This window comes from Mus musculus, chromosome 6, assembly GCF_000001635.26.
Source record: "Mus musculus strain C57BL/6J chromosome 6, GRCm38.p6 C57BL/6J".
Lineage (NCBI taxonomy): Eukaryota > Metazoa > Chordata > Mammalia > Rodentia > Muridae > Mus > Mus musculus.
The window spans coordinates 91,660,477-91,688,476 of record NC_000072.6 but is presented as its reverse complement, the minus strand read 5'-3'; the positions used below and the strand labels follow the sequence as shown (position 1 = coordinate 91,688,476).

General features: G+C 49.3%; 1 protein-coding gene and 2 long non-coding RNA genes across 7 annotated transcripts in view; 1 reads left to right on the top strand and 2 right to left on the bottom strand.

Moving 5' to 3' along the window:
* Nucleotides 1–4,429, bottom strand: part of Slc6a6 (solute carrier family 6 (neurotransmitter transporter, taurine), member 6) — a 75,016-nt gene extending 70,587 nt beyond the window's left edge. For 2 of the 5 annotated variants that reach the window (XR_003956177.1, XR_003956178.1), the window contains exon 1: nt 4,169–4,429. The gene's annotated coding sequence lies outside the window, so the exon portion shown is untranslated. The remainder of the gene's footprint in view (nt 1–4,168) is intronic. The other 3 variants (XM_030255303.1, XM_006505871.3, NM_009320.4) reach the window with 2 other exon arrangements.
* Nucleotides 4,430–7,727: 3,298 nt separating this feature from the next.
* Gm40387 lies at nt 7,728–27,740 on the bottom strand. Its single transcript, XR_869270.2, has 3 exons — nt 27,488–27,740; nt 22,411–22,527; nt 7,728–8,869 (listed from the first exon to the last, which is right to left on the bottom strand). It is a non-coding gene; the product is annotated as a predicted gene, 40387 (long non-coding RNA).
* Gm30628 lies at nt 8,785–25,010 on the top strand. The gene is made up of 3 exons (XR_377873.3): nt 8,785–9,277; nt 14,852–14,951; nt 24,817–25,010. It is a non-coding gene; the product is annotated as a predicted gene, 30628 (long non-coding RNA).
* Nucleotides 27,741–28,000: the final 260 nt, after the last annotated feature.

The following is a 28,000-nucleotide window of genomic DNA, read 5'->3' as shown; positions in this document are numbered from 1 at the left end:
GGGAAATGTTAGGCACAGTACCTCACACCTGTAATCCCAGAACTTGGAAGCCCAAAGCAGGAGTGTAGCAAAATTCCACGCCAGCCTGGGCTACATAATAAGTTCCAGGCCAACTTCCCCAACTCCCCCACCACCCCTGACACACACACACACACACACACACACACACACACACACACACAAAGACAAACATTTCTATCTTCCTGCTTCTCCGACCCCACCCCCCTAAGCCCAGCCTCAGCGCGTGTTTCCAAAAGAATCCTTTAACCCAAAGTGGTCAGAAGGGAAAATCCTGCCGCTCTCAGGCCTGCCCATAACTTTCCCTAAAGATGCCAGATCTGCACGCTCCAGGGAGGTGGAAACCAGCAAGTTAATGGCCTGCCTGGTACCTGTTAAACAGGGTGTCCAGGCTTCACCTGGTGTTTACAGAAAGAACTTGGGGCCAGATTCTTTGGTCCAGAAAATACCTTGTACCCTGTCTAATGGTAGGCCAGTAGGCAGCCACCCTTGATCTTTGGAGCCCAATCCAGTTCCTTGCTTACCATTAGGGGTCTCTCCCCAGGCTCCAACCTTGATTGACTCCTGCTACCGTCCCTACATGCTGTTCAAACCTATTTGTCTCCCTGCTGCCCTCCTGATAACTATAAGCCTGAAACCCATAGCCCTCCATCATCTGGCTCTGGCCACATCTATTCATGGCCTCTCTCTAACTGAGACCCTATGGACACGTTCTATTAGCTATTTCATGTCACGGTACATTTAAACCCTCTGTGTCCCTGCCTACCAGGCCAGCTCACCCTGCCTCTCTGCCCATAAGAAGCATTGACTCCAATATTACCTCTGCCTCACCAAGCACACACTGGCTCACGGGCTCTTAAGTCTCCCTCAAGGCAGTCATGGATGGCTGTGGTCCTTGCAGCAGCTACTCCCTCTAGGTTATTAGTGCCTCAAAGCCAACATTCTACCCCAAATCCAATGCCTGCCCAGAGCTGACCTCAGCCAAGGTTTCTTTTTTTTTTTTTTTTTTTTTTAAAGATTTATTTATTTATTATATGTAAGTACACTGTAGCTGTCTTCAGACACTCCAGAAGAGGGAGTCAGATCTCATTACGGATGGTTGTGAGCCACCATGTGGTTGCTGGGATTTGAACTCAGGACCTTCGGAAGAGCAATCGGGTGCTCTTACCCACTGAGCCATCTCACCAGCCCCTCAGCCAAAGTTTCTTAACCACCTAAATGAGACACATTAAGAAAGAGCCCTAGGCCAGGCAGTGGTGGCACACACCTTTAATCCCAGCACTTGGGAGGCAGAGGCAGGTGGATTTCTGAGTTCGAGGTCAGCCTGGTCTACAGAGTAAGTTCCAGGACAGCCAAGGCTACACAGAGAAACCCTGTCTAGAAAAAAAAAAAAAAAAGAGCCCTAGTTCTCCACCAGGGCATGGATGCCCCAGAACCATAGCTACTCCACACAACACATAGATTCAAACTTCTTTGGCTAGGCTAACTTGACAAACACCACGAAGCAAGCTGCAGCCTCCTCAAAGAGTCTGATTCTTGCCTACAACCACTGCCAAAGTCAGTCGGCACAGCTGGAACCCCAGGCCAACCCTCTATTCCCACCCAGATCGCAGCAATGGCAGTAGCTGGGCAACATTCCAGGGAGTCCTTGTGATTGACAGCTCTTTCCTGTCTCCAGGAATGTGCTCAGTGACTCATGGCACCTTATCACTGAGACCTTTGGAAACTTTCGGAGAACTAAACCTTTGACAAGTTGAGGTTAGAAGCAGGGAGCCCCCCTCACCCCCAGTGCCCAGCCTGCCTTTGGGTTGGGTGGGGGTGGGGTGGCACAACACCTGCTGCAGGTGGATGGATGGTAGCTGGGCTCCACTGGAAGGTGCAGAGAAGCAAGAAGGAATATAAGGTACTAAGGACCACCCCCACCCATACACCCTCCAGCCCTAAGGACCAGAATACCTTTGTCTCTCCTTTTCTCCAGAACCTTCTCCACCTTAATGTCCCCATCTTAATGTCCCCAACAAATCAGTGGCCCAAGTGCCGTGAAGCCTAAATGTACAGCTGGCCATGGCAAAGCTTTTTGGAATCCCAATTCTGTATAGTGCAAGCAAGGCAGGCTCCTAGGCAGTTCTCATTGACCCATCTATAGAATGGGCTGTTCCCCCAGCCCTGAGCCTCCAGATTCTACCAAGCAGATGTGGATACAGAGGGGGTTAGAAAGTCAGGAAGGCTGACCACAACAGAGCTACAGGCAGTACCAGGGTATCCCCAAAGGACAAAAGCTCTCTCCGGACAGCACCATGGCCCTTGCCACATACCACAGTGACCTGAGACCTCGTGACACCCTCTAATCAGCAGCTCTAGAGCCGAGCCCGGCTTTACAGCTTACCACAAGCTTATTCAGCCTCATCTCCCTCAATCCCTTCAAGGACAAGGCGAGGCTGGCCTTAGCGTCCTTGTCGCCTGGACAGCCAAGCCCAAGCTAAGAGAACTACCCAAGGTCACCATTAAGAGGAACACAGTCTTTCTGGGGACAAGAAGACTCTTGGATCCCCAGTTGACATATCCAATGGGTAGTATGCCCCACCCATTTTACAGATGAAGAGACTGAGGACAAGAAATACTGCCCAAGGTTAACTGAGTGGCTGAACCAAGGCCTAAGACAACCTCCAACCATCTGCCAATACCATCCTATTGTGGGTTCTCAGCTGGTGCCTAGGTCCCCCTCCAGCCACCCACCATCATCTTGCTAAAACACCTCCCTCTCACCCCCCACTCCCCGATGACTCCCTGGTAGAGAGGGAGGCAGGCAGGCCGTTGCTAAGCACTCACCAGCTCTCTCATAAAAATAAACTCCTTCTGGCTTAGAGACTCTGAGTGAGATCCCCTCCCTACCAGCAACAAAAAAAAAATTTTTTTTTTCTTTTAATTTAAAAAAGATCTCTATGACATTTATTTGAAAGCTAGCTGTGCCAAATCGGAGGCCAATTTACTGACATCCAATTGGAGCCACGTGCTACCAATCCGCAGTCCGAGGACCCTCCGGGTCAAGCGCCTGGCCAGTCTTTGAGATGATTTATTTCCCCAGGCAGGAAATGGGGGCCCAGGCTGTCTCCCAAGCCTTTGGGGCTGGTCCTAGGGAAGGCAGGGATCTGGCAGAGGCCAGGCAGTGACCAAAATAGCCAGGTCGGTGGCCCTGCTGAGCACACGCCTCCCTTGCCGCCAGGCTACAGCCTAGGTTGAGGCTTTGGGACTGTAGGATCTGTTCCTGAGACTGGTTCCTTGTGTGGCTTCCCCAGTGGGAGCAGACCAGAACCTCCCACCCAAAAGAGGAACCCATAAAGTGAAGGGGAGCAGTCTAGAGGAAGATGTGTTCAGCTGGTGCTACCCATTGCCCCTGGCTGTCGTTTCGGGCCTCAGCCCTGCTACTCAAGCCTGGGAGCGACTGTCACACCTGCGTGCCACACCCAGGCAGCACCTGGAGCCATACCGCCCTTTTACCTCTCCTAAATACTACGAAGAACCAAAGATGTCCATTGGGCCCACTGGGCACAAGGGATGGCCTCTCGGGTACAGCTAGAAGACACTAGACTTGCCCCCAACCACAGATCCAGGGATCCAGGCACATTCGGGCACACACACGTGCACACGGCCAGGGTTCCGGAGACACAGCCACACGTACAGGTTCACATAGGCAAGATGTGTGTGTGTGTGTGTGTGTGTGTGTGTGTGTGTGTATCAGAAGACAGAGCCACACGGCCACACTACACTCAGGTAAGGCAGCCCCGGACATAGCCCTGGTCATATCACACACCCCGGGGCGCACATGTACACGGCTGCCTAGGGTGGAGAAACAGCCACTCTCAGAAACAGAGACATCCAGGGACAAGGAGGCACCCCGTGGGACACACACACACACACACACACACACACACACACACACACACCTGCCGCCGCACCAGCAGCCCCAGCCCCTTCGCCAGGGAAACAATAACTCCCTCTCCAGCAGAGCTGAACAGGAGACCCTCAGTCCCTCCCTCAGGGGTGAAGGGGATGAAAGAGCGCGGGGAGGCCAGACCCGCAGGGACCCGGTGAGGTGGCGGAGCGCGGCCCGGGGAGGGGGCTGCAGTCGCGGCCCACACGCCCTGGGTACCTGGGTGGCTAAGCCCACAGCGGATGGCCCGGGGCTGGCGAGGCTGGCGGGACTGGCGGCGATCGCGGCGTTGGCGGCTGGGCACGGGAGCTCGGCAGCAACCAGGTCCCGGAGCACGACGCTGGCGGCGGCGCGGAGGAAGCGGTAATTTATAAGCGGCTTCTCCCTGACCTCGCGTGTCTGTTGTCTGAACAGGCAGCTCTCCGCATCACCCATCCTGCTGGGTGGAAAAATACCAGCTTGGCCGGGCCTGGGCGGGGCCTAGGGAGGGGCCTGGTCTGTCGGCCACGCCCACACACGGGGCGCGCGCGCGCGCGCGCACACACACACACACACACACACACACACACACACACGCACGCACGCGCGCACGAGCTCGGACACACAAAGAGCCGGAGCTCGCCTCGTCGAGCGCGCGCACCCATCCTCATGCTCCATCCAAACGCTGGTGGCTAATGGCACTGCTCAGGCCTCTCATGCAGGCGATGAGGAGTTAGAGACCCAGACCCCTGGCTCATCTCCTGTCCTGATATTACCACACCACAACGCTCTCTAACACACCCACCTAGGTCTGTGGACGAGGCCTGTGGCTGCCGCAGCAGCTAGATCCCTACCAGAATCTGCTCCTCCCCCATTGCCCCGAGTCCTCTCAGGGCCAGTGTGCAGCTCTGCAAGCCTGGCTGAGCTGCCGTGGAAGTGATAATGGAGGCCAAGTCCCCCACCCCCACCCCCACCCCCACCCCTGGCCCACATGAGGCTGTGTTTTCGAAGCGCCCCGACTTCGTCGTGGCTGTGTGACATCAGGCAAGTTCCCCAGACCTTCTGTGTCTTAGTTTCCTCATCTGTAAAACGGAAATAAAAATAGTGGAACTCATCACTTCTGGCTGCTGGGAGGGTCCAAGGTTAACAGTGTAAAGAGTCTGAACAGGACACCAGGCACCTAGGAAGTGCCAAACGAGTGTCAGCAAATGTGACTATTTTTAAATGGAGATGGGGAGTGTGCCATTATTCTTGTCCTTATTTGAATGAGCATGTCCTCCATCTGATTGTACACACCCACAGCCTGGCTGAGCCTGAGGTGGCGCTGTGTGACCTTCAGTAAGGCCTTCCCCCTCTCTGCTTGCCCACTTCCTTTTCTTTCTTCTCCACTCTCTCTGCACATAAGTGTCAATTATGTAGCATGGCTATCCTGTCTCTTAAACTGGGAATGGTAGCCCCAGACCTGACCAGCCTGAATCCATTGTCCTAGGCTGGCATAAGACACCAAGAAGCAAAATAAGGTGGTGGTGTGACTCAAGCCTTTAATCCCAGCGCTGGGAGGCAGAGACAGGCAGATCTCTGAGTTCAAGGCCAATCTGGTTTACAGAGTGAGTTCCACTAAGGCTGCACAGAGAAAACCCGTCTTAAAAAAAAAAAATCCAGACTCACATTTCATTACCCACAGCACAAAGGGCTGAGACCAGGGGGTAGGTCAGAGAGTAGGAAAGTGGCTGTTTTGAACCCAGAGCAGACTTCAGGAAGCCCAGAGCCTTTGGGCAGACAGAAGGGTGGGGGTGGGGAACAGAGGAAGCAAGGGCTGTAAGGCTGCAAAAGCCTGCAGGCATGGTGTCACAGGACTCTACAAAGAGTCAGGGCAGGGGAGGCCACAGAGGCCTGGCAGGCCCAGGGATTCAATTCGGAAAGCCTGGGCAGGCCTGAGCCTAAGAATGATCGACACAGTATCACACAAGGGATGACTGGGAAGAATGGGAGGAGGTGGCTCAGGCCTTCATCAGTCTCCCCTTCTGTAATGTCAACTCGGTGAGATCTGGTCCTCGAACTCCCATCAAGTACACAAAGCATCACAGGCCTGGTGCACAGAAAGTGCTCAGCTACACTTGCATTTATTTATGTATGTGTATGTAAGTGTGTATGTATTATATTTTGAGATAGGGATGGCACTACATTGCCTGGCCTGGTCCCAAATTGTTGGGTTCCAAGTCACCTTCCTACTGCAGAGCCCTTGGGTAGCTGGGGTCATAGCTGAGTGACATCTGGGTCACTGCAACTACTATATTTATTTAGTTAGTTTCCTTTCTTCAGCATTTTCCCGGCTGGTAGAATTCACTTCATGTAAACAAGGCCAACCCGCCCCTCCCCAGAGCATCCCTGGGAGCTCAGCACTGCTAGTTCTCCCACTTTACAGAAGGGAAAACTGAGCCACAGAGAAAATAGCTGGCCTGGGGGACGCTTGGCCAGTGAGTCACAGGGCTGGAATCTAAACCTAGACCATCTGTTTGTTTCCAGGGGAGCTTTGGAAGAACCCAGCCCCAGGCTGTGGGTGCAGCAGATCAGTCAGGCATGGAGTATGAACTTAACATGTGAGAGGCCATGGACTGTCAGAGCGGTCAGAAGTCTCAAGCAGGGCAGCCTGAACTGAATCCAGCCCCAGATGTTCTGCTGCTTGGCCTGTGGTGGGCTCCATCCATCGTGATTTGAGTTCATTGCCAGGAATCAAAATTGATATATGAATGCATGTACCCTCACCTGCTCAGCTGCTTAGGCAAGATTGCCTAGCCTAGGAGTCTAGAGGTGGCCTGACAACATAGAGACACTGAGTCTCTTTAAAAAAAAATAATTTCAGGCTGTTGGGTGGTAGTGCATTCCTTTAATCCACTTGGGAGGTAGAGGCAGGTAGATCTCTTGAGTTCCAGGCTAGCCTGGTCTAGAGAGCAATTCCAGGACTACACAGAGAAACCTTGTTTCAAAAAACAAAAATAGATAATAATCATTATTAATAGTGTTATATAATAATTGTTATAATTATATGTTATAATATAATTATAAAATAATACTATATAATAATGATATTCTTATTACTGTTATTTTGATCTGGGCATGGTAGTATTCACCTTTAAACCTAGAGGGCAGAGGAAGGTGAATCTCTGTGAACTTAAGGTCATCCTGGTGACAGTGAATTTCGGAGTAGCCAGGACTACATAGTAAGAGCCTGTCTCAAATAATTTGCTCAAACACAATGGCACATACCTGTAATCCAAGCATCTAGGAGATAGAGGATGTGGAGTTCAAGTCCAGCCTTGGAGACAGAGAGTATGAGACCAGTCTTGGCTACACAAGACTCTGTGTCAAACAATTTAAAAATAAAATAAAATAAAATAAGTAGGGGGCCAGTGAGATAGAACAACAGAGCTCCAATTGCTCATGCAGAAGGCCAGAGTTTAGTTCCCAGGACCCACAGCAAGCAGCTCACAGTCACCTTTTAATTCCAGCCTCAAGGGATCTGATGCTTTCTTCTGGACTCTGAGAACACCTGAATGTACATACCTACATACACACACACAAACGCACACGCGCACACACACACACACACACACACACACAGGGGGGGGGGGGGCAGCAGACAGACAGACAGAGACAGAGAAACAGAGAGACAAACACAGAGACAGAGAGGCAGGCAGGCAGGCAGGCAGGCAGACAGTCAAGATAGACAGACAAAGAGACAGACACACAGAGAGAGTATTTAAAGGCTGGGGCAGGAGGGTTGGCTGAAGTTTAATAACATCCTGTCTCAAAAACAAACCAAGGAGGGCCAGCAAGGATGGCTCAGCAGGCAAAGGTAATTTCTGCAAAGGAGATCCAACCTGAGCTGCAGAACCTGTATGATAGAAGGAGAGAGCCAACTCTGACCTCTACATACATTGTGGTACCCACGTGCACATTAGTGAACGAACGAATGAATGAATGAATGTAAAAAAAAGTTTAAAAGAGGAAATTTTGGGTTCTCTTGAAAATTGTCAGAATGAGCCCCTTGCTCAGCCACAAATATCTAGCACTGAAGAGTACGCTCCCACGGTGGAACGAGACCCCTCCAGAGAGATATCATAGCACTCCTTGGTTTGTAAATGTCTCCATGTCACTAGCTGGTCCTGAAGGAGGCTTAGCTGAGACCCAGGCCAGAGATGGGAGCTGGAAGATTCAGAGAGAACTGTTGGGCACACAGGGCACCAAAACCATTGGCACTTAGAAGGTCCTTCAAGGAAAGGCAGGCAGAAGTTCCTTCCACGAGCCAATATTGGCTGACATTCCAATGGGACTAATTTCTCATTTCAGAAATGAGAAATCAATGTCCAGGCAGAGCTCCTGGGGAACGTGTGCAGGGTAATGCCCAGGTTCCAGGCTTTTGGTCCGTGGCTATTACTGCGTGCAGTGAATGGGATTTGTAAAATGCCACTGAGACTACATTATTCAGCAGCTCTCAGTAGTGACATCAAATCGATCAGGGCTTTGAACAAAACCTCCCGACCCTGCCAGAGAATCTCCTGCCCTATCTGTCAGGTCACCAAGAGTAGCCACAATGCCGAGGGAGGCACAGCACATGCTGGGCCATCTGGCTAGCTTTGGAAGTCCACTTGGCACCAACTCTGCAAAGGATCGAGGATCTTCTTGGCCAGCCTCATAGAATTCAGAGTACCATGCCCCAGTATAACCCTGAAGAGACAAACAGGGCTATTAGGCCGTGTGTGGGTGGTCCTCTTCTCAGTCACATCACTGTGTCCTAGAGATACTTCTTCAGTATGTTCATATGCCCAGCAATGTACCAGTGGTCACATCATAAAACCTGATCAGAATACCCTGGCTCTCAGGAATCTTCCTCTTGCCTGCTTGCAAATCCTAGATTCATCTATCCTTGGGCTGTGTGACCTACAATGAAGAACACAACAACTTTGTACTTCATTGTCCTAATCTATACAGGCAGACTAAACAAAACACCAGTGTGCACCCACCCCACCCCCGCCGTGTGGATCCAGTGGAGATGATTCATGGGAAGCGATGAATAGGGTCTCTGGCACAGTCCACCACTGGGCATGTGGAAGTGCTCCTCCTACCCATATGCCCCGGGTGCCTGGGGCCTTTCTACTTCTGAGCCTTCTCTCACAGTTTCTTCCCCCACCCAATGCATGTTGCCCACTAGCCAGCTGCAGCCTGAGACTCAGCCAAAGCTGGAGCCCCAAGCAGGAAGCACCCAAGAGGCTGGCTCCCTAGCAATGCCCAGCATGCGGCCAGCGCAGAGGATCATGGGAACCCATTGCCGGATGTGGTCTTGGGGAGGTAAGTCCCCGAGCCCCACTTCCTCCTCTCTCCGAGGGAGCAGACTGCTCCAGAGTCAGGGAGGGAATGCATCGAGGATAGAGGCAAAACTGTAGGGAAACCAGCAAGCAAGCGCACACTGCTGCGTGGCCAAGCCAGCTCCCTGGGGGTGACTGCAGGAGCCTCCTTCTTTCTGGTCTTCTCCTACCCTAGCCCATCGCCACTCCCCGCGAAGAACATAGGAGGGCACCACCGCCGTAGAAAACAGCTTGGCAGTTCTAGATAAGGTTAGAAATTTCTAGTCAGGCTGAACATTTGGCCTCTGAACTAACAACCCCACGCCCAGGTATTGCCGTGTGGAATTCTACCCCCTTGTGCAAGAATGAATGGCTGCACAATTCATGGCAGCTAAAAATGGAAACAGCCTGGTTGTATCAACAGGAAAATAGAAACTGAGTGATTGCAGCTCTAGCAAAAGGACTCCTGGGATGCGCAGAACCACGAGGGAGCTCTGAACACTCTGGGTGAAAGAAGCCAGACTCCCTGTGGTTTCATTTATATGGAAAAATCAAGACAGAATTGGAGAGCCAGGGCTACCTGAGGGGAAGGGAGAGGCAAAGCCCCTGGAGAACCCTGGGAAGGATGGGTTCTACAGCCTGACCCGACAAGGACACACAAGAGTCTATGTATGGACATCTGAATACTTTTTGCAGGGGTCAGTACCCAGGTCTTTGATTCTGTAGTCCCTACTCCCACCCTATTCTTTCTCTCAGCCAGCTATGGATCACAATATTTAGCCAAGGGGCTGGAGAGATGTTTCCATGGTTAAGAGAGAATATTGCTCTTGCAGAGAACCAGAGTTCAGCTCCCATGCCCACATCTAGGGACTCACGTGGATCTGTAACTACCTCCAGGTATCCTGGTACCCTCTTCTGGCCTCCCTAGCACCAAGCACATACCCACTCACAGACACACATATATATGCATACATTTCTTTTAAATCCTTAAAAACAAATGTTAAGCAAAGAAAAAAGGACTACCTTGGCCTGGGAATGTAGTTTAGTAGATAGAGTGCTTGCCCAAAACTCAAAAAACCCTGGGCTCAGTCCCCAACACTATATAAACTAGACTTAGTAGCAAGGAAAAATGCTATTGAACATATACAGAAAATGTCCTTGTTATTATTCTCTAAAACTGGTAGAATAACTGTTAATGCAGCATTTATAGTGTATCATGTTATTACAGTTATTATTTGCTGGCAATGCCTCCTAGAACCAAGGTCTGGCACAGGCTAGGCAAGTGCCCTGCAGGGAGACCTCCCACGGCTCATCGGCTCATCTAGAGCTGGCTTACGGTGTTTAAGAGAAGATGGTGAGGTTACAAAAATCACCACCTCATCACCACTATATTCAAACATTTATAGAGGGAAGGGGTGCCATGAAGCCTAAAGGCCTGGGTTCGATCCCTGACGCCCACATAAAAGTAGAAGGATAGAAAAGATTTTAACTTTTTCACACACACACACACACACACACACACACACACACACACACACACACACACACACACTCCTTCCTTCCTCTTCCCGGGCGCTCAGGACTCCTGGAACTCCTCTGCTTCAGAGCCTTTCTATCATGGCTCTCTATGCAGGGTATTTCCCCTCAACCCTTCTCAGATGACTCCTTTGGCCCTGGCTAACTAACACCCTTAGGTCTCAGCTCTTTGGTCTCCTACCTGGCTTTTCAGATAGCCCCCTGCCCATAGTCTTGAGTCTCCCAGGTCCCAGCCTGTGCCCTGTCTTCTTTTCAGTCTACCTTGAATACCCAGGTGATGATTTCCTATCCTTTGCCCACTGGCCTGTTTTTATATGTTCCCACCATTCTACTGCCTATTCCGTGTGGACAGGGCTAGTCTGTGGATGCAGCGCAGTATCCCGGAGCCTGCAGCAGGACCGGCCCACACTGCTCTTTGGATGGAGATACCGTGCCTGCAGCTGTGCCACACAAACTGCCCCATTTGTGTTCTGCAAGGAAGGGGCCAGTCTTCAGCACTATACATACAAGTCTGTCCACAGAACACCTCTCCCCATCCCCCTTATCTTCCTTGCAGGCCGCTGAATTCATGTCCTGAGCAGATCTTCAGAGGCCTCACTTTCTCTATATGTGGCAAGCTCCATTACCCAAGGTGGCCTAGTCTCACACCCTTCTCATGAGCTGAAATTGAAAAGGTGTCAATTACTCTCTAGGATTATTACTGTGGAGATTGGATCAAATCAGTTTGGGGTAGGGAAAGATTTCTTATTTCCTCTCTATCTTGGGGAACAGGAACACAGACCCATTCCAAGTGGCTTCTCAGGCCACTTGGATTCAGGGGTGCAGAAAGGGATACTCAGAGGCCCCAAGCCACTGGGATGCAAAGTAGAGAGTATCAGGCTCCACCCAAACATCCTGAGCCTGAAACTAGGGTGGATGTGGAGGGGCTGATCCCACTACTGAAACTCTTCAGGGGTTCCTCACTGCTCAAGTTTGAGAGCCACTGCTCTGGGAGTTAGACTGATTCTGCCTGCCTGCTTATCTGTCTGTCTGTCTTAATTTATGAGTATTTTGTCTATATACATATATTTGCACCATGTATGTACTTGGTGCTAAAGAGGGCACGAGGTCCCCTGAAACTGGACTTATAGGAGGTTGTGAGGCACAGTGTGGGTGCTAGAAATCAAATCCAGGTCCTCTGTAAGAGCAACAAGTACTCTTAATTCCCCCCCACCCGCCCCCAATCTCTCCAGGCCCTGGGCAGGTGCTCTTAGCCACATCGGCTCACAGCAGTACCACTTGGATAGTTTAAGAAACCCTGACACAGGGTTAGGATCGAGTGCAATGGCAGGGTGCTTGGATACCATCCTCAGAACCACAGAAGAAAGCCTGGTGCTAACTAGACGTGGTGGCACACATCTTTAATCCCAGCACTTGAGAGGCAGAGTCAGGAGGATCTCAACAAGTTCAAGGCCAGCCTGGTCTACATAGAGAGTTTCAGGATGCTGGACAGTGGTGGCGTATGCCTTTAATCCCAGCACTTGGGAGGCAGAGGCAGGTGGATTTCTGAGTTTGAGGCCAGCCTGGTCTACAGAGTGAGTTCCAGGACAGCCAGGGCTATACAGAGAAACCCTGTCTCAGAAAAACAAAAACAAAAACAAAAACAAAAACAAAAAAAAAACCAAAAAAACAAAGACAAACAAAAAGAAAAAAATTGAGAGTTCCAGGATAGTTAGGACTACAAAAAGAAAGTGTGTTTCAAAAAAGGAAGATATACACCAGGCATGGTAGTGCACACCTTTAATCCCAGCACTTAGGAGGCAGAGGCAGGCGGATTTCTGAGTTCAAAGCCAGCCTGGTCAAAGGAGTGAGTTCCAAGAGAGCCAGGACTACACAGAGAAACCCTTTCTCAAAAAAACCAAAAAACAACAACAGCAAAAAAAGCAAGACATATACAAATAAACAAATAAAAATAGAGAAAAAGAAATGCTGATGCTTGCTCCTCACCAGAAATTCCAGTTTAATGAAGGTGAAACATTTTAGACAAGATCTCATACAACCCAGGCTAACCTCAAACCCAGAGCAATCCTCCCCCACTGCCCCCGCCCCAGGTGCTGGGATTACAGGTACGAACCACCATGTTTGGTTTGCTTCATTGTTAAATAAGCTTTCCAAATGATGTGAATGGCTCATCAGGACTCAGAAGTCTTAGCCCACGGACGCTGGGCACCCTGTAACATCATAGCTGCCCAGACATACCCAGGCAGGCCCACTTCCTCTGCCTAATTCCTCCACATTCTTGCTGGAGCCTCTCTGAGGCTGCCTTCTTATATTTGGGTATTTCCCCTCCCTTCCTAAACACAACAATTCAAAATATTCCTAGCCTCCAGACAATAAACAAAGCGAGGGAGGCTGCTTTCCTCCTTGTGCCCACTTATGGCCTGATCCAAGGCCTCCCTGATTGGGTACTCAGGCCATTGGGACTGTCATCTGAGCCTGGGTGAAGTGGGCCAACTTTCACTGCTACAATCCCAGAGCCCCTCAACTCTTAAGTGACCCCAGGCACACCCCCAACACTACTTCCCAAAGGAAACAGACTCTGCAAGGGTGAGTTATTTATGCTAAGACGCATAGCAAGACTGATAAGGACCCTCTGGCTTGAGGCAGATGTGGGCTCTGAACTCACAGACAGCTGTAAGTCTTGGATCCTGTCCCTTGTCAGCTGTTACCTTAGACAAGAGACCAGCCTCAGGCTAAGCCTCTGAGCACTCGTTTGCAAATGAAGTTGGCTGCAGAACCTCAGATGAGATCACTGTGAAGGCCCGGGTCTGCATAAGATCAATGCTCAGAATTATTGCTGTCACTCTTGGATATTTTTGTCATGAGGGCAAAACTAGTAGTAATGAACAAAGACCCCAGGGGACGACAGTGAGATGAGGGGTGGGGGATGGGAGGTTTGATGCTTAGTGTGTATGTGTTTAATCCCAATGGTGGGAGAGACCAAGGACTCAGATGTTCTAAGTCAGCATCAGCTACATAGTAAGTTCGAAACATGCCTGGGATACATGAGACCCAGTTAATAAGAAAAGGAAGATGGTGTAAGGAGAAAAGTTGGGGAGAAGAAGAGGCAAGAATAAAAGGTCACCTAGGACGGAGCTAATGCATTCCTGGTGGCAGTAGTCCCCAGGAGTGACTTATATCTGCTCTTTCTCCTGCCTTAGTCAAGTTTTAATGCTATTTATAACCAGTTGGGGTCTGTCCTCCTCCACCACCCCATCCCGGGAATGGAGCCTGGGCCTTTGGTGAGCTAGGCAGCAAGGACTCTGCCACCAACCTCCGTCCGCACCTACTGAGAGCCTTTAAGCCTATTATTTTCTGCCTGTGTGTAGAAAGGCTGCGAGTTCTGCTTTTATCCCACACATAGAGGGGCCTTCATGTATCAGTGGTGCAGAAATGGGAGTGACACATGACATATACCACCCCAACACTGTACAGACCAGACAGGGATGCAGGGTAACTGGGTAAGCTCTGGACTGATCACTGGATATGTGATCAATGCATGGATGGCTCCCTGCACAGACATTGGTTTTCTCGCAAGTGGTCCAGCCAGACAAAGATGAAAATCTGAAGGTATCCCTTAGGCTAAGGTCTTCTGCCCAAGCACCACGCCTGGCAGAAATGTCCCCATTTTGCAACCCACCCAGCCTCCACCACCACTGGTTAGAACACTCAGAGCAATCTGTTAGTTTGGCCTTTGGAATTTATGACCCATATTCTGTGTGTCCAGCCACCAATGCACAAGGAAAGCACGGAAGAGCTGTTCTAATTGTGCTGTAACATGAGGACAGATCACCCAACCTTCCTGGGTCTGAATTTCTTGAGATGTAATGACAAAGTTGGGTGGGGGGTCCATGGGTACTCTAATCACTAGAATTAATTCCAGCTAATAAGGAAGTTTTTCTCTTTTCAATTAGAAGCTACTGGAGCTAGGTACCTCATGTCGACACCCTTTGCTACCTATTCCATTCTGTGCCTTTATTTACTTTTATTTATTTGCACCCAGGGTCTCTCCTCACCTGCTAAGCAAATATCTCCAGCTCCCATCTCCATTTCCAATAATGCCACCCCCAGAGAGGAGCCATCCGGTGACTGCATCCAGCTAGGTGGGTTGCTTTCCATGGTCTTCATTTTTATGGGGATCTTACTTTTAAACAAGATGTGTGCAAGAGGTGTGAACGTGTCTTTGGAAAAGAAGATCAGTGGAGATAATCTGTGAGGCCCTGCAGTCCCCCAGGCGGCTGTAACCTCAGGAATTTGTTCTGCCCCTCTGGAGGCTACAATCCCAGTTGTAGACCACTTCTGCGGGACTCTCAGCAATGCCTGTGTGTCTAAGTTTAAACTGGCTGCCACCGTCCCTTGGCCTTCCTGGCCTGTGCCTCTGTCCTCTCTTCTGCCTCTACCTCTGTGTGGCATCTCCCTGTCTATCTGTGTCATCATCTGGTCATCTTCTGTGTCAGTCCCTGTGAGCGCATTCCCTTCTTGTTTTGGGGGGAATTCTCCCTATAGCCCAGGCTAGCCTCCAGCTACTTATGTAGCCAAGGATGACTTTGAATTTCTGAGCCTCTTGCCTCCACCTCCTGAATGGGGGTGGGGTTACAGGTATGCACCACTGCCATGCCCCAGTTCAGGCAGTGACAGGGATCCAACCAAGAATTCCCTACATCCCTAGCCCATTTTCCTGTCCCTCAAAATGCTCTGAAAAACTAAAATGTAAAAATAACTAATCTAAGGAGGGGCTGAGGGAAATGGCTCAGCGATTGAGAGCACTGACTGCTCTTCCAGAAGTCCTGAGTTCAATTCCCAGAAACCACACGGTGGCTCACAACCATCTGTAATGGGATCTGATGCTCTCTTCTGGTGTGTCTGAAGACAGCTACAGTGTACTCATATAAATAAATATTTAAGAGAGGCGGGGAGAGAGAGAGAAACAGAGAGAGAGAAACAGAGAGAGAGAGAAACACAGAGAGAAACAGAGAGAGAAGAGACTCTTAAAGACCCCAGTTTGGTTCGGTTCCCAACACCCACTTTGGGCAGCTAGCTTCAGAAGATCTGAACACCCCCTCCCCCGTAGGCACTCTCATACACACAAGTAAAAAAATAAAAATAAATCTTTAAGACTGGGTGTCGTGGTGCACACCTTTAATTTCAGCAGAGGGAAGCAGAGGCAGGTAGATCTTTGTGAGTACCAGGATAATCAGGGCTGCCATTGAGAGATCCTGTCTCAAAAAACCAAACAAAGAAACAAAGAAACAACAACAACAACAACAACAACAAAAAATCCAAAAACCAAAACCAACCAACCAACCAAACAAACAAACAAAAAAACCCTTTAAAAACAAAAACAATTTAGGGGCTGGGAATGTAGATCAATTGGTAGAGTGCTTGCCTAGAACAGGTATACTTCTGTACTCTGGGGCTGTTTAGATAATCAGATGGGCAAGAAGGCAGGGCCTGAGGTTGCAGGAACGGCCCCACTCTCATACTCCAGCATGAGCATCCTCAGCACCCTCTTTCCTCTGCTTCCCAGTCAGATCCTCACAATGGCCTAAGTTAGGCAGATGCTGTAAGCCTGCAGGCTCACCAAATGGGAGAGAAGCCTGTGAAGACTGGAAGAGGCCTGCATAGGCAGGTGTGAACTCCTGGCCACCTGACCCCAGGTCACTCAGGTAGAGAGGCTCTGACTGGGATCAAGAACTTGTAGCTGATGTTTGGGGTCCAGGGCTGTTTCAGACCTGTCATAGGTTCCTTCAGGCTTTGTCACCTGGTCTGTGCATGCTGGACAGGGTAGAGCCTGGCATTCTAGAGGTTGCACAGGGCCTGCTCCTTCTTGCCTTCTTCCAGCTCCTCAGTAAGGCTTAAACGTCCCCTCGTCATGAAAGCTAACTCGCGTCCTTCAGGCCCAGAGCATGCTGGGAGAACACCCAATCTCAGCCTAGCTACTACTCTACTGTTCTGGACTTCTTAAGAAGCACCTGCCTGCCAACAGAAGTAAACCAGCTTGAGGCAGTGACTGGAGATTATCAGAATTTTCTGAAAGTGCCATGAAGATTTAAAGTAAGAATATTTTGCCCAGAGTGGTGACCCACACTCTTAATGCCAACACTCGGGAGGTAGAGGCCAGTGGGTCTCTGAATTCGAGGCCAACCTGGTCTACATAGTGAGTTTCAGGACGTCCAGGACTACAGAGAGAAACCTTGTCTTGAACAAACAAACAAACAAACAAACAAACAATTTTTAAATGATCATATAATGATCCAGGTTTGCCTTCCAAATAGCCCCAGAGAGACCCTACTAAGGTATGCTGTTTTTGCGTTTTGTGTTTGCTTTTTTTTTTTTTTTTTTGGTTTTTCGAGACAGGGTTTCTCTGTGTAACCCTGGCTGTCCTGGAACTCACTTTGTAGACCAGGCTGGCCTCGAACTCAGAAATCCGCCTGTCTCTGCCTCCCAAGTGCTAGAATTAAAGGCGTGCGCCACCACTGCCCGGCTTGTGTTTGCTTTTTGAAACAATACTAACCTGAAACTCATGTGACAGCTGGGCCGACCTCCACCTCCCAGTGCTGCTGTTCCAGGTGTGCACCACCACACCTGGTTTATACTGTGCTGGGGATTGAACCCAGGACCTCCTGGATGCTAGGCAAGCCTTCTGCTGACAGCTCCACATTCCAGCTCCTAAATTCGTTTTTGTTTTTTAAGGAAGATGAAGTGTGTGTGTGTGTGTGTGTGTGTGTGTGTGTGTGTGTGTGTGTGTGTGTGTGTGTTGTGTGTGGCTTTTCGAGACAGGGTTTCTCTGTATAGCCCTGGCTGTCCTGGAACTCACTTTGTAAACCAGGCTGGCCTCGAACTCAGAAATCCGCCTGCCTCTGCCTCCCGAGTGCTGAGATTAAAGGCGTGCGCCACCACACCCGGCTGAAGATGAAGTTTTAAGTCTTGCTTTAAATCTTTAAATCTGCACGGTGCCCACAGAAGATTGTGGAGGATTCTTACAACCTGGAGGCATTGCCTCAGTCAGAGCGGAGCTGACTTCAGAGGGAGGATCCTTTAGGGACAGAGGCCCCAGTGAGGTAGGAAAGAGCTAGGGCCTCTCCACACAAAGTGCAGCTCTGAGTTGTAGCTGCCCCACTGTGCTGCCCACGCCCTGCCCTAGAGCCTTCCCTAAAGATGTCCAGGGCTCACTCTTCAGACCCTGTGAGTTTTTGCCGTAGCTGAGGTCTAGCACTGCCTCTGGCCACACGTTTGCCTTTGACACAGTTCATCTCCAGGACAACCTCAGGAGCAGCTGCATGTCCATGCAGAGAGGGCGGCAGGGGGTGAGGGTGGGGGTGGGTGTGGGGTGATAGTCCAATATCATAGCCCATTATGTGGATTGGAATTGCTTAGTTTGCTCAGTACTTACCATCGTTAATCTCTCCTGGTTAGGATTCAGGAATCTCGTGTCTCACAGGTTCATGTATAAAGGCAACTATTGACAGCTGGACAGGCAACTCAGTAGTTAAGAGCACTGACTATTCTTCCAGAGGTTCTGACTTTGATTCCAAGCACCCAACTTTTGGGGCTCATAACCATGTGTAACACTAGTTTAGGGGATTTCTCCGGGCCTCAGTGGTGTATTGCCACCCAGGCAGGTAAAACAGGTAAAAACTTATATACAAAAATACAAAAAAATTATATATATGTGCTTCATCTTCCTCACTCCCTCTTTCTCTCCCCCTTCCCTCCCTCTCTTTCCATCCCCTCCCCCTCCCTCCCTACTTCCCTTCCTCCCTCTCTCTCTCTCCCTGTGTCCCAGGCTGGCTTCCTCTCTTTCTCTCTTCTCTTTCTGTCTTTCTCTGTCTCCTTTCTTTCTCTGCCTCTGTTCCCTCTCCAGACCCTTTTCCTAGGTCCCAAATAAACCTCTTTTTATACTACAAAAAGCAAAAAATCTAACACACACACACACACACACACACACACCAGAACAAAAAAGAAAGTTTAAAGTTCTAAAAAGGAAAAAGTGAAACACTGTAGCTTTCTGGTCCCACGGCCTGGGAGATGCATTATTGCTACAGTGTACCAACTTCTCAGACAGGGAAAGGGCTTCAAAGGCTGTGTTGTTACTTTTCCTGTTGCTATGATAAAATATCCTTATCGTATCAATTTAAGGAAGAAAGGGTTTAGGTTGGCTCACAGCTCAAGCATTATGGGAGGGAACCATGGCAACAGGAGCCTGAGGCCGCTGGTCACATTGTGTCCACAGTCAGGGAGCAGAGAGAGGTGAATGTCTGTGCTCAGCTCCTTGCTCTGTCTCCTTTTCATTCGGTCTGGGACACCAGCCCAAGGAATGGTGCCACCCATGGCCAAGTGGGTTTTTCTACCTCAGTTAACCTAATCTAGAGCACCCCTCACAGGCAAGCCTGGAGGCTTGTCTCAGTAGGTGACTCTGGATTCTATCAAATTAACAGTTTCCTCCAACATGAAGTCACAGACACTGTTAAGCCTGGGCAAGGCCTGAGGGTATTGTGTATGGCTCAGGAACCCTAGTTCAATTTCTTCTTTTTGGTGCTTTCTGTTACTTATTGATGTCCATTTGATTTTTGCTTGAGGATTGAGAAGTACCCTGAAATGCTGAAGGGACCACGGGGCTAGGGGGATGGAAGGTGCTTCTGCTCTTAGTAAAATGATTGTGAAAAGTCCCCTAAGCCACCAACCAGGTCTCTGTCCATGCCATAGCTGTTTCTTTTCCATTTTAACTTTTTTTTTTTTTTTGGAGACAGGGTCTCCTGTAACCCTGGCTGACTCAGATTCACTACGTAGCTCATGCCGTCACCTCCCAAATGCTGGGATTCATGTACCACCATGAATCAGCTTTGGTCTCCACCTTGAGTGGGCTCCACCTCACCTTGTTCTTTTTCATCTCATTCTTCTAAGCCTCTGCCTCCCTAGACCGTTCAGTGGCTTCCCATCACTTGCTCCGACATGGTGGTAGACCTAGAAACTCACAGCATCCTCCTTTCCAGCTCTCTGCCTCTCTCCTTATCCAACCTTGTCCTTGTACCCCACCTAATCCTCACTGGATTCTTTCTTTAGCCTCACTCAAATCCCCTCTACTGCCTAAGCACTGCCCAGCATCCTGCATGCCACCACACAGTGCTGCCTCTCCTGGATGCTCACAGCCCATTGTCTGACTCACTCCTGCTGCTTACTCTTGCATGCCGTCAAGGACAACATTGCAGAGTCAGTTCTCTTCTTCCACCGTAAATTCTAGGGCTAGAGCTCGGGTCATCAGGCTTCCTGACTGGCACTTTTACCAGCTAAGCCATCTCCGGTGCTTTAAAAACTGAACTCTTGGCCCTAAGCGCCAGGTAAGCACTCTCAGCCCCTGAGCCTCTCCCCAGCCCTTTTATTTTTCCAGGAGGAAAATTTGTCCTTGGCCAGAACCAGCCCCAATACCATCCTAGATGGATTGTACCACCAGACAGCCATGGGTCAAGATCTGTGAAACCATAATCCAAAGCAACTCTTTTTATTAGTCGACTCTCTTGGGTGTCTCTTTGCAGGGAGAGTTCTGACTGAGGCTCTCATCTCTCTTGTGGAAGTGTGCCTTACTTTTTTCTGGGAGAACCCTGGCTCCACTGAGGCAGTCACAGATATGTTTCTGCTCCCACAGTCTGGCCAGGCTGTTTTTGAACTTCATGTGAATGGGTTATATAATGTGTTTGATTTTTTTTTCCTAAGCAGAAGGGCGCAAGATAGAGAGACTAGTTTAGGTAGGAGTATGTGTGTACATGAGAGTGAGTGTGTGAGCGAGTATGTGTGGGTGCATGTGTGTTATTGTGTATACCAGTGTGTGTGAATGTATATGTGTATGCTTGTGTGTGTGTATGCATGTGTGCATATGTGGAAGCATGTCTATGATTGTGTATATGTATGTGTATGAGTGCTTATGCATATGGATGTGTGTGTGCATGAGTGGATGCATATGTGTGATTGTGTATATGTATATTTATGAATGCATATGTGTATGCTTGTGTATGTGTGTGTGTTCTGTAGCAGTCTAATTGTTAGTTTCTGTGTAACAAGTCTACTCCATGGATAAGCAAGTTTCTGGTTCTGCTGGGGTGTTTTGGTTTTTGTTTGTTGTTTTTTGTTTTTCGAGACAGGGTTTCTCTGTGTAGCCCTGGCTGTCCTGGAACTCACTTTGTAGACCAGGCTGGCCTCGAACTCAGAAATCTGCCTCCTGAGTGTTGGAATTAAAGGCATGCACCACCACACCCAGCTGGTTCTGCTGTTTTGAGAGACACCTGGGGTGTGGTCTGCTCATTAGCTCCAAGGTCAGGGTGCAGATAATAGTGAAGACTTGGTTTTGGCTTGGAACATTTTCATCCTCGGCTTCCCCAGTGCTAGGACTGCAGTCTACGCAGGTCCCCTCCCAATTTTATGTAAACCAAGTTAATAAGAATCCCAGCAGCCCTCAGGAAATAAAAGGATCACCAAAAGTCCAGGGCTAGCCTAGTGTACATTGAGAATTCCAGAAGTCATGATTATATACCTAAGCTTTTATATTTATTTATTTATTTATTTATTTATTTATTTATTTATTTATTTATTTATTTAGGTTTTTCTAGACAGGGTTTCTCTGTATAGCCCTGGCTGTCCTGGAACTCACTCTGTAGACCAGGTTGGCCTTGAACTCAGAAATCCTCCTGCCTCTGCCGCCCGAGTGCTGGGATTAAAGGCGTGCGCCACCACGCCCGGCTCTAAGCTTTTATTTTTAATAACTTATTTTTATTTTATGGTCAGTCAACCAATCAATCAACTGCATCTTGTTGCTTTGCTGATCAAAACCTTACACCGACTCTCACACAGACCCCAAGATTTGAAGCTAGGTGTGGCTTGAAATTGTATTCCCATCAGTCCCTAGTCTGAGGCAGGAGGGCTGCTTTAAGTTTGAGGCTAGTCTGGACTACACAGTGAGTAGTAGACCTGCCTAGATAACCAAGTGAGATTCTGCTTTAAAGCAAACAGTTGGAGAGATGTCTCAGCTGTTAAAAGTGTACACTGCTCTTGCAAAGGGCTCAGTTTCCAGCACCCAAAACAAGCAGCTAAGAACTGCCTGTAACTACAATTCCAGAGGATCCAATGCCCTCTTCTGGTCTCTTCTGGCCCTACTTCACTCATGTGTACAGCCACGCACACATGCTTAGAAAGACCATGTGGAGCTTACTGGGGAACTGTAATGTCACCATGGGCCAAGGGCAAATATAGGAGCCCCGTGAGAAACTGTGTTACTTGCTAAAACACAATGTGGCAGAAGTGTGCTGAGCTCTTGCGTACAGGGGCACTAGCCCTAAAGAGCTTAGTCCATGTTAGCAGCTGGAATTGTACTTCCAGGGGCAGGATGCACAGTTGGTTCACTTCCTGGTGCCTGGCTCTGGATCACAGAGGGGAGGGACTAACCTGCTAGGGTGTGCCAGAGGGCTTGCCTGCTAGAGTGTGTCTGAGGGGCTAGTCTGCTAGGGTGTGCCTGAATTCTGGGAAAGGGGACAGCTTCCTGGTTGGATGCTTTGATAAAAAGAACATTCTAACCTGTTTCCCAGCAAGTCTTGCACCAACCTCTGATGAAGAGTGTGCCAAGACTGGGTGTATAGCTCAATGGTAGAGTGTCCTGGGGTGCCGGGGGCAGGGGTGGTGGTGTTCCCATCACTGCAAAGAAAGAAAAAGAATCCTAAGAACATTCTCAATGCCTTCTGAAACACCACTGTATTGTATGGAAGCAGCTTGACATGGCTGCAGCCATCTTGAGACATGAGAGGTACCTGGCTCCCGTTTTCTGCATAGCCACCCAGCAAACCACAAACAGATAAAGCCCTTCTAGTCTCGTGGGTCTTCATCAGTAACTCCCAGATTCTAAGATAAGGAGATACGTTCTAGCCAACAGAAGTCCCTTAAATCCACTCAGACTTCTGACAAGGCAATGGGTTGGTTAAGATGCTGACGGGCCCATCTGTCAGCGAATTTCTAAGAAGCTGTAACATTCAGTCCCAGGTCTGTCTGCCTTTCTTGGTTTCCTAGGGCCTTGGGGTGGGTCCTCACACCAGGCAGGACTGCGCGTTGTTCTGGAAAACCTATGAATCACCAGGGAGGCTCAGTTCTCTCCTCTGCCTTCGGGGAGCACAGTTCACATTGCCTTTGAGTGGTAAACAAACCTTGAGAACATTTATGTTGACTTCCTGGGAACACAAAGTCCCCATCCTGGGGCTTAGGTGCCACACCCCCTCATCTTGATCCAGGGGATGCAAGGCCTCTACATGTCCTGGATGTATAACGAGAGGCCATTCCCTGGCAATCTGGGGTCAGTGTGGACCTGAAATCCTGCCATCCCTGGGCAGTAGGTGAGCTCACATTGTCTGCGTTGCTTACCTATCTATCATATCACCCTGAAAAAGTGGGTCAAACCATAAGCATGTGCTCTCTGCTCTGGTCAGGAATTTGGATAAAGGTGGTCAAAGAGTCTGTCATAGGGTCACCATCAGGGCGTGGTCCAGGCTGCTATCATCTGAAGGCTTGACATACTTTCTCTAGGGACTAGGACACTAGCTTTTGGTGGGGTGTCTCAGTTCCCCTTTGTGAGTGTCTGTCCCACTGTGTCTGGCATCCCTAGTGAAGTCATCCCAGAGAGCAGGACAGGCTCCGATGTCTCTGTGATCCATCCTCAAAAGTCACTCACCATCCTCTGCAATGTCCTTTGGGTCACTGGGGTCATGCTGTTTGCTGGGAAGTGACACGGGGCGTGTGAGACTCTTCATCACCTGGCCAACAGATTACAAGGACAGGGGAGGAGCCTGGGCCATTCTCTGGTCTTCCTGGGTGCCAAGTGGTATACTAGGCCTGTGGCTTCATTTGCAAGGGTCCTAAAAAGCACTCTAGCTGTCAGAGGGCTCCTTATATCATAGCAGCAGAAGCCACCACAACCAGGACTGCAGGGCTGGTGGGTGGCAGGACCTGGGGTGGGGGTGGGGGTGGGCAAGGTTTCCCAGTCCTGGAGAAATCAGAGAGGTCTCAGCAACAGGTGGCTTGGATATCCAGAACAGCTTAGGCCTAGGAGTGGGGACAAATCACACCACACATAGTCATAACAGATGAAGGAATCAGACCCATGGCACAGCCCTCAGAGACACCCTTCTCCTTAGCCCCTGATTGACATAAAGCTATCGGTCATGTGCTGTGCTCTGTTCTGGATGCTACCCAGCACTGGGTAACAGGGACAAGCTTTTTTTTTTTTTTTTTTTTTTTTTTTTTTTTTTTTTTAAGATTTATTTATTCATTATATGTAAGTACACTGTAGCTGTCTTCAGACACTACAGAAGAGGGAGTCAGATCTTGTTACAGATGGTTGTGAGCCACCATGTGGTTGCTGGGATTTGAACTCCGGACCTTCGGAAGAGCATTCGGGTGCTCTTACCCACTGAGCCATCTCACCAGCCCCAGGGACAAGCTTTTGACCACAAAAACACTGTGGTGCTGGGTCAAGGACAGAGCCTAGAAATCACCACCAAAATAAAGGGTGGTTCTGTTTTAGCCAAGCAACATGCACGGGACACCTGCAGAGGATACCACCATGTCTCCGTGTGACAGACAGATGAGAAAGCTGAGGCTTGGGGCTCACAGCACTGGTTGAGATCACAGACAGGACTAGCCCAGGTTTTGCTGTGGACATCCACAGATGACCAGCCCAGACAGATGTAGGCATGGTAGCCTCTGCCTGCCTCTCAGAACACGAAAAGCCTCTTCAGCACTGACCAAAGGCCTCCCCGGCCCAAGTTGGGAGGAGGCAGCCTGGACTCATGTGTGGATCAGCGTCTGTGCTCAAGGTCAGCCATGTGACCGATTAGTGGGGCCTGTGAGTCCCACGGGAGGGATTTTCAGGGATTGCTGAGGAGTGGAGTGTCTCCAAGCCTGACCTCCCTCTCTCCTCCTCCCTCCCTCCTTCAGAGGCAAGAAGAGATGCAATGGCTGATGAGGGTTCTCGTACCCCAAGTCTCAGTCTCCCTACATAGTCAGTCACCTGATCTACACCCCAAGTTTGGAACGATTGTAGTCAGTCACTGGAAGAGCCCTCGGAGTGCCAGGCACAGAGCATCCCTGCCCAGAATCTGTGAGATAGTCCACGTATGTTGGTGTATATGTGTATGTGCATTTCCCAGGTAAGGAAACAAAATAGGTGGGCTGGAGAGATGGCTCAGCGGTTAAGAACACTGACTACTCTTTCAGAGGTCCTGAGTTCAATTCCCAGCAACCACATGGTGGCTCACAACCATCTATAATACCCTCTTCTGGTGTGTCTGAAGACAGCTACAGTATATATATATAATTCTTTTAAAAACAAGGAAACAAAATAGCAACATGAAGGCGGTTGCCCAGATATATGTGCAACCCCAGAGGCAGGCATATCAGTGTTCCTTCAAAACGACAGGGCCTCAGGGATACAGCTGTAGAGCACTGCTGTGCATGCATGAGGCGTTGAATTTGAATCCTCAGCACCGGTGCAGAAAGCTCGTAACCTGCACTGGGGTGGGAGGGTGGGGAATGGGGGTGGTGGTGGTGCCAGAGGATTGCTGGCACTTTCTGGCCACCAACCTAGTGGGGATGGGAGACAAGATACACAACCAGTGACAAACCAAAACCAACCAAACAAACAAACAAAAAACAAGAAAAAAAAACCCAGAAAAATAAATGCACAAAAATAGATGAGCTCCAGGTTCAGTGAGACTTGTCTCAAGGGAATAAGGTGGAGAGTGTTTTGGCAGGACACTTGATGTCTTCCTATGACTCTCCCCAGGCACAAAGGACCAATCGCCCCTTCCCCACAGAACTCTATTTGAAGGTCTGGAGATGTGACCCAGCTGCTGAGTGATTGGCTCAGAGGCATGGATCCCATGTGTTCAGCCTCTTGAACTGTGTATGGTGGCCCACACGTGTAATTCAGCACTCAGAAGATAGAGGCAGGAGGAGCAAGAATTTCATGCTCATCTTCTGACACATAGCTAGGTCATGGCCAGCTGGGTTACATGAGACCCTGAATCCAAACAAAACAACTACACAAAGCCCTCTGCTGGGATCAGCTGTGGTTGACTTTTTCATGGTCACCGTGCTGGCCCCAGCCATCATAATTGGCCAGCGCAGCTGGACAAGTAGGGATGGACTGACCGAGACTGAAGGTCAAATCATGGCAGACCTTGACTGTAGACAGCTTCCCCTCCATGACCTCACCGAAGGGAGCCACTCCTGTGTTTGGCGTGTCTCAACTCTAACCCTATTCATTTTTAAATTTATTTTTATATACATATCTACCTACAAAGAATATAGACAAATGTCAGTATTTTTCATGTTTATGTATTTTGAGTATTTTTCCTTTGTTTTCTTGTGCTGAGTGTTTTGTTTGAGATAAGAACTTGCTATAAGCCCTTGGCTAGCCTCGTACTTGCTATATAGCCCAGACGAGATTTACTAATAACAGTCCCCTTGCCTCAGCTTCCCAGTTGCTGGGTGTGACTTCATACTGGTCAGGGCCACCCGTGTGCTAACCATGGTGGTACCACTGAGTTACAACCTTCATGTTTACTAGAAGAAGGGCATGATGGATGATCGTTTGCAACCTGTCTTTTTGCACATCCCCAAGATTCATCTGTGTTGGTCCGGTTCACTCATTTTTGTTACTCTATAGAGTTTATACGCAGGTGGTGTGATTTTTGTTTTCCTGTTACAGATGAGAAAAATGGGACTCAGAGAGGTTAAAAGCCTGAGGGGAGTCAGCCAGCTTCTAAGGAACAGAAAATCACAAGCGGGTCCCCAGTGATATGGATCCCACCATCCTTTATATTAAATGATATGAAAAATAAACAAGGAGAGACCCTGGGAGCCATCTCATCCCTAGGGGATGGTCAGGAATGGGACCTGACTTGACCAGGAGATTGTTCAAGATCAGAGAACACCCTCAGTTCTAGAGACATGGCTCACCAGTTAAGAGTACCTGTCACTGTTGTAGAACACCAGAGTTCGGATCCCAGCACCCGTACTGAGGGACACACAATTGTCGGTGGCTCCAGCTCCAGGGGATCTGACCCCTCCCCCAGCCCTCCTCTGTACACTCACGCACATGCACACTCGAATATATATATATATATATATATATACCCCCACAGACACATAAATAAGAAAAGTAAATCTTAAAAAAAAAAAAAAAGCAACCATCCTCAATCCCAGATAATCCCAGATGAGGACACAGCATATAGACCACAGTGGGCATGTAGAACACTTCTTCAGCTGGGCATGGTGGCCTATAATCCCAGCACCTAGGGCAAGAAGATTGCCATGAGTGGGCCAGCCTGGCCTATATAGTGAGTTCTAAGCCAGCCTGAAGTACAGTATGAGGCCCTGTCTTACTAAAAGATGGCCGCCTCCACGCACACACAACCCTTTTTTCTTAAAAAAAAAAAAAAAAAAAAAAGCCATGCTCTCCCCTGGACAATGAATTGGAACAGCCTGAGCTGCTGAACTCTAAGCTTCAGTTTGTAACGTGGGACTAATCATTCCTACCCAGAACATCTGAGAGTTAAAACTCATGGAGGGGCTGGAGATGCGGCTTGGGTGGCAGAATTCTTACCTAGCGTGCACCAAGCCCTGGGTCCATCCTCAGCACCACGCAAACCCAACGTGCTGATGCATGCCTGGGACATTTGCACTGGAGAGGCGAAGACAGGAAGATGAGAACTTCAAGATCAAACTCAGCTTGATAGTGAACTTGAGGCTAGCCTGGGCTACATGAAACTGACTAACTAACTAAACTAACTAACTAAATCGAATTAAAAGATCCAGGGCCAGGCTCACCATAGGCAGGAAGCCAGCTAGAAAATCAATCTCTCTCTCTCTCTCTCTCTCTCTCTCTCTCTCTCCCTCCCTCCCTTCCTCCCCTCCCCCACCCCACCCCAGAACACCCCCTGCTGGTGGGATGGTCTTTGTAGGTATGCCTTGATCCCACATTTGGCTTCAGGAGGAGGGACTATCTTCCTTCCATTATGTAGGTTAAGGTTTAACCCAAACCCTAGCCGTGAGAGGCCTCTGAAGACCTCCTTGCAGCTTAGACTCAAGGCTAGCAGCTTTTGCCCACATTATCAAG